This window comes from Capsicum annuum, chromosome 3 (assembly GCF_002878395.1).
Source record: "Capsicum annuum cultivar UCD-10X-F1 chromosome 3, UCD10Xv1.1, whole genome shotgun sequence".
Lineage (NCBI taxonomy): Eukaryota > Viridiplantae > Streptophyta > Magnoliopsida > Solanales > Solanaceae > Capsicum > Capsicum annuum.
Genome location: NC_061113.1, coordinates 250949783 through 250956989, shown reverse-complemented (window position 1 = coordinate 250956989; position 7207 = coordinate 250949783). Strand labels below are relative to the sequence as shown.

General features: G+C 27.6%; 1 long non-coding RNA gene across 1 annotated transcript; it reads right to left on the bottom strand.

Moving 5' to 3' along the window:
• Positions 1–371: 371 nt before the first annotated feature.
• Positions 372–4167, bottom strand: LOC107862380. Its single transcript, XR_001671981.2, has 2 exons — positions 4036–4167; positions 372–1281 (listed from the first exon to the last, which is right to left on the bottom strand). It is a non-coding gene; the product is annotated as an uncharacterized LOC107862380 (long non-coding RNA).
• Positions 4168–7207: the final 3040 nt, after the last annotated feature.

The window sequence follows — 7207 nt, the reverse complement described above, 5'->3', positions numbered from 1 at the left end:
AAAAGAAAATATTGAATCACTAGTTAAAACGTAAACGTCTTCATTTAACACGGTTATTATGTTACAAGAGAAGATTTGAGAGTTGCTTGTTTGCCATCGAAGACTTAATACAGTAAATTTCAATTAATAATCTCATAAATTAACTAATTAATAATAAATAACTAAAGATAAAATTTTTAACCAATTTACACAAATCTTTTGTCATTAGCTTTTCTCACCATTTTGAGTGCAACAAGTTAAATATGAAAAGTATCTACCAACATGAATTTTAAATGTAAAAAAATACACATTAATTAACATATTCACACAAAGATGAACGAAACGGAGATATTATCACAATGAAATAGAAAGTTCGAGGAATGAACATCGAATAGAGCCAACCCAATATATTTTCGAAATTGAATTAACAATAAAACATTCTTGATACAACAAAGTCAAGCCTCGACAATAGACATACTTGTGTAACAAATTGATTAAGAGCAGGAGTAGAATGCCATCACCGGAGACTAAAACAGGAACCGAAACTCGAACTCCAACTCACGAACCCATAAGAATACTCTTTTTTTTTTCGTGTGTGTGTGTTTGTAGTATATATAATATGTAGTGGTTTTTCTTTTTCTTGTTTCAGCCGTGTATGTGTGTGTGCATATGTATCTGAGTGTGTGGTTGTAGTAGTGTGTGTGGTATATCTGATATGTAGTAGTGTAGTGGTATATATGATATGTAGTAGTGTAGTGGTTTTGTAGTATAGTAGTAGTGTTTTTTCTTCTTGTTTCCGTATGTGTGTTTTTGTAGTCCAATATGTAGTATGTTTGAGTGCTTTATATAGTAGTATGTAGTTGTGGTAGTGTGTGGGGATAGTGGGGGAGGTTGATTAGGAGTGGGGGATTGTGGGTGGTTTGGGTAAATTTAGGATTTGACTTTATCTTCTTTTTTTTTTTTTTTTTTTTAAATAAATAAATAAATAAGTAATAAAAATAAATAAATAAAAAACTTATTTTAATATGACTTTATTTTTGTATTTTTCCAAACTTTAAAAGCAATCTTGTAAAAATAAGATAAAAATTAAGTATATATATTAAACACTAAATGACGTAAAACATTCAGTTTGGTCAAAAATTAGGTGTTTACACTTGCGCGTTTAGTAAAAACCCGAAACTCGCACCGCACCCGCACCATTGCCATCCCTATAAGCAAGGGCTGCAACTATTTTGGAACTAGGTATATCAGAAATATTCCTGTACTCTCTCATGGGAGCGCAAGCCCGACTAAGCTCTACTCCTGTAAATACTCTCTGTAATTAATGCATTTTCTACTTAACCAAAAATAAATAAAAAATTACGGAACTTATAATTCAAAAATAAATTCAAAGTTTATTCTTCTATTAATTTGTTAATTAATATTAATAAAAACCCTTAAAAATATTATTACGAAAGCATTAAATTCAGATCAAATAAATCTCAAAAATTACATTAAAAAATCACACTCAAATTTACATTACCCGATATCTAATGCGGAGAATACCCAAATGAAAAATGAACATTAATCTGAGCAAAATATACAAAATCTTGGAATAAAATTTTTAGGAAAAAAAAAAATGGGGTCAAACAATGATTTCTCATCTAGGTGGATTTGCTGCATTTGATGTTGGGCAAGATAAGTTTTAAGTACGATTTTTTTTCGTGTGTGATTTTTGAGACTTATTTTACTAGAATCTAATGTTCTTTTGATGGTGTTTTTTTTTTTTTTTTTTTTTGGGGGGGGGGGGGGGGGGGGCGGGGGGGGCGTTTTTATTAATTAATTATACTCTCCACTTCCTCAAGTTCCTATTTAGAGTTCTGTAATAGTTGTCCTATTTACATGCTAATGATCCAATCTAATTTAACTAATAAATAATCTTAACCATGGTTAATGTATATTCTAGTAAAATAATATTCTCCAACTATAGTAAGAGATCTTATCTCCAATAAAGAGTATTTTCAGAGATGAAGACCTCTTGCTATACTAAAGTTGAATACTGTTTTAACCCTAGAAAAAAAATGCATAAACCCTACTTAAGAGTAATCATTAATTTATTAAATTTAGATCACTAACAAATAAGTTGGACGAGTCACAATTCTAAATAGGAACTTGGAGGTATGAAGAGCTCAATAGCTACACACTATTGTAATTAAAGCAACTAAACAATATTGCGGTAATTAAACCTACCACAAGTTCGTAACGAATAGTCGAATAGTAATAATATTACAAGTTAATGGATATCAACAATATTGTGTTAAGAAATATGTTACAAGATTCTCTTGAAATTATGTTGCTTAGACTCTTTAAATAGTATTGGATGTGTGTCAAATCCTCTAAATAGTACTCAGATTTTTATTTAATCTGATAAATATCCATAATAATTGAAGAGTCCGCAATATAACTTAGAGAAGCCCGCACAAGTTCTTAACTAAAAGTAATATTCTTACAAGTTAATGGATCTCAACACTATTCAAGTAAACAAAAAAAAGGGTTAAACACTTAAAAATTATGTTGCTTAGACTCTTCAAATAGTATTGGTTGTGTGCCAAATTCCCCAAAAATAGTTCATTCTTATAGAATCCGATACAAATCGGACATCAATTTTGAAGAGACCGCCACTTATATTAATAGCCAAACACATCGATATTTGAGGCATGATTTTTCACTTTGCCACATTAAGTGAACGATTTTCATTTTAAACATCTAAAATAGCCACTCTACGTGTAAAAATGAAAATCCATGTCAAATTGGGTGCTTGACGCCTGAGGATGTGTTTTGCCGATATAAATTAAAACCATGATAAGCTAAAGCTATGCATTTTAGCCAAAGAAAAGCCCATTTGAATTGACTTATTTTGAGTGTTTTTAAGTTAAAATAAATTTTAAGTATTTTTTGAGTGTTTTGAGTAAATCTAACAAAAAAAAATCCTACTTAAAAATACTTAATTTTAAATTAAAATATTAAAAAGAAACCAAAAATCATAAGTTAAAAATTCACACTTATCGCTTTTGACTTAAAAAGAGTCATAAATTAAAATTTCTAATTGAAATGAAACAGAAATATCAAAACCCCGGAAAAGTTCATTTGTCCAAAACGTACTTTTCGCCATATAATATATGTACTTCAATATAAACCACACTTTTTCCCGAAAAGATAAACTGTACGGCTGTACAAATAGTAACTCCATTAATTATCTGATTTAATATATGTACTTCAATATGAATATTCAATATGAATATGTAAAATAAAAATTAATACATATTTGAAGTTAACTACAAAATTATAAATTAAAACAATTAATTGTTTAAAATATATAACAGACACATGAAAAATTGAACAAAATTTTTTAAGAAAAATGACAATCTGCAAATAGTACTGTTCACTTAAATTCATAGAAAACACTCGCACTTGAACAGATCCACCCGATGCAAATTCAAATTAATCAAACTGCAAATCGAATACCAACAAGATATGCGGCAACCTTAATATATAACAACAAAGTTAGGTTGGTTTAAGAGCGCTGGATGCAGAGGTTTATCGATCGATTTCTGTTGCTTTATGTTGAGCTATTCAGGGAACAGATCGATGAACCGCTGCCTCCAGAGTTCCCAACCATCCCAAACACACTCACACAAGAAATCTAGTGTACATAACACACCAACAACAATCAAAAAAAAATAAAAAATCACATAGATCTAACCTCTATGACCCCAAATTGAATTTATCTACCATTTCTTTTTATTTTTGCGTAAACACAGGCAGCGAAGTTCATTGACTTAGGAAGTAACGACATATATACATATATAATTATATAAGGGAAAGAGGATCGAAACGTGCAACTGAAAAACTCTACAGAACCAAAGATGGACGATCAAAAAGGTAGAGGAGCTAGAAGGGTCAGCTAGTCAGATCTAGTATGTACGCACATATAACCACAAAAATATTTGCACATAAAAAATTACTACAGGAATCTAAAGCAAAGATTCAATTAAAGAGAGAGAAAAAAGAGAATACCATTGATATGAACTATCACACTCTTTTATCTTTGCCTTAGCTTTTTCATTTTACTGAGGTGTGTTTTTTGTGTAGCTGCTGTGGTGCTTTTTATAGCCAAAGCCAGCGGACTACTCGAGATGGACATAGATTAAATTACTATTTTCTCCTTTATATTTTTAACTAATTAAGATCGACACTGAGACTTAAAAGAAAAAAAAAACTTTTGAGTTTTGTACTTTAGATATAGATTATATGAGATGAAGGGGTGTTCACGGATCAGTTTGGGTTGGTTGTTGATCAAAATTATAATCAAATTAATTTAGTTTATTTTTAAATTTTTAAAATCAAACCAAATCAGCACAGCAAAATAACCGTTGGTTTGGTTCTTGTCGGTTTAGTTCAGTTCGATTTGATTTTTCGATTTATAACTTTAGTTAAGTTGAAATTTTTCTTAAGAAAATTCAAACCAACATATATATGAGATGTCAACCGAGTGTTGTCCTCAACCTTGAAACTAAGATGTCAATTTAATGTTATATTTAGAAAAAGTCATGAACAACACCATATGAATGTTTCTACAAAAGTATTTAGAAACTACAGATAAGAGAATAATATGATAAACCCCCAAAAGGTAAACACATAATTTTTTTTGCTTAATAGGGATAAAAAAGAAAGTTCAAAATCAGTGATTATCTATAGTCTAATAAAACTCACCTATAAAATCTCATAGACGACAAGATAATTTTACAATTAGTATCATTTGTCATTCAAAATGCGAAAAGCATATAGAATCTCATAACGTATCATCAACTAGATGGAGACATATGACTAAAAGTGCTAGGACTAAAGTTAAATTCATAATTAAAATTCATATGACATAATTTATCGGTTCGATTTGGTTATTTTATCGGTTATTTTAGAGTAAAATCAAAATCAAACCAAATAAGTATCGCTTTTAAAAATTTAAAACCAAACCTAACCAAATATCAATTTTTTTAATCGGTTTGATTTGGTTCGTGGTTCGATGTGATTTTTAACTAAATCATGAACACCCCTAATGAGATGTATCAAATATTCTTGAATCTTGAGATTCTAAATATGACATAAAATTAAAATTAAAATATTATTAAAAAATTATTTTTTAAAAAATATAAAAAAGATAGGTCATACATTTTGAAAAGGGGTGAGTAATAAATGTATGTCTACTAGTAGATTTGATTGAAAGGGTAATTACACAGTTAAAATTTACACACACTTCGTGTATATATTAAGTCAATTTATGCATGTGATATGTTTAAATCTAAAATTTATATTATTAATTATGATTAATTAACATATATTGTTTTTAATTTAATTATTTAATAATTAAAAAAAATATTTATTTAATATATACACCAAATGTGCATAAATTTATATCGTAATTGCACCCTCGATTTTGTTGTACTTAGTCCCTGCATTAAAAGTTATATTAATTTATTTGTCTAATTTAAAAAATTAAAATAATTTTATTATATTATTTTTTTTTTCAATATTAAATAACTATATGAGTAAATAATAATAGCTAATATAATTTTAAAAAATTAATTTTATAAAATATACTCATAATTAAAATTTTCAAGTATGTCAAGATAATAAAATAAATAAATTAAAAAAAAGGTTCGGCAGTAAGTGAGAGTGGCGTGATTGAAGAACTATTGGGGATGCAGCTGAGGGAAGGCTTAAGCATAGGGCACGTGTTTGGAGCTCCTTAAAGGAATCTTTCGAGAAGCCTAACTTACTCACATTTTTACATACTTACTCCGTTCTAAATTATCCGTTTTAAACTGAAATGATACATTAATTAAAAACATAATTAATAATATAAATAATTTACTATAATGTCCTTATTAAATGATGTTTATATTTTAATTTGAAGAAAAATAAATTAATATAAAAAGTAAAACATAGAAAAAACAATTGTCTCTTCTTGATTGATGAAAAAAGAAAAGTAAAATGAAAAATCAAATTAGGAACTTGGAACGAGTAATTTGGGACAGAGGGAGTAATTTTTTCCGTAAATATGTTTGTTGTTTTTATTCAACCATTTCGTTTATGAAATTAACAAAAAATAATATTATAGTCTTCTAATATTATTTTTATCATTAAATAACTATATAAAATATATACTCAAATTTATATTCTTAGAATACAATTAACAAGTCTAAATTGGTAAAAATAAATCTCGAATAAATATTTTTTCAAAAGGAGTGTCAACTCAATAAGAATCAATCTTTTTTGTAACGAATGAAGTAGTTGATACTTGTTGATTTAACAAATATCAACTACTCTCATCGTATTAAAAAAAAATGATTTATGGACTTGATACTCTCCTTAAGAAAATATTTATTATAAGTTTATTTTATTAAAATAGTTTTTTTTATTATTTTTAAAAATATAAATTTGAGTATATACAGTTTATTTAGTTATTTAATAATAAAAATAATATTGGAAGAACATAATAAAATTCTCTTGATTTCTTAAAAGAAATAGCTAAATTGAAAGAAATATTTTTAGAAAGAGACCAACTATTTAGAAATGGAGAAAGTATTAGTCTGATTTTTAACTTGAGCTTATAAAAATAATAAAACAATTCCTATTATTATTAGAATAAAACTTTGAGTAAATACTTATATATGAAAAAATATTACATGCTCTAGACTTCAAAAAATAAAGTCTAACCATCACTCGACACGATTAAAACTTATGATATATGTGCCGTTATCAGTAAACTTCTTGAATTTACACCTTACATTTATAAAATGGTGAAATTTTTTAAAAATTCTAGAATGGATAGAGTTTCTTCTCTTTAACATAAATCAGGGGAATTGGGGCAAATTAATGGGTGAAAAACCTAACCTTAGTGATTTAGGTAAAGAACTACGGTGAAATCGATAGAGTTTAGTCCCTAATGTCTAGAACTAAAGAGTAAGCTATTGAATACTCTTCATTTATTACACGAAAAACAAATTGAATTTCCGAAAACTTATACAATTTAAATTGCCTCCGGAGCTTTGAATAATGATATAACCCAAAAGTCTTCAAGACTATTTACTAGAAGCCAAGCGCAGGAATTGTAAGTCCTTCAAAGATTTTTATGAAGATGAAAATATTTGAGCATGTTTTGAGCCCCTCCAAAAGATTTCACATCATA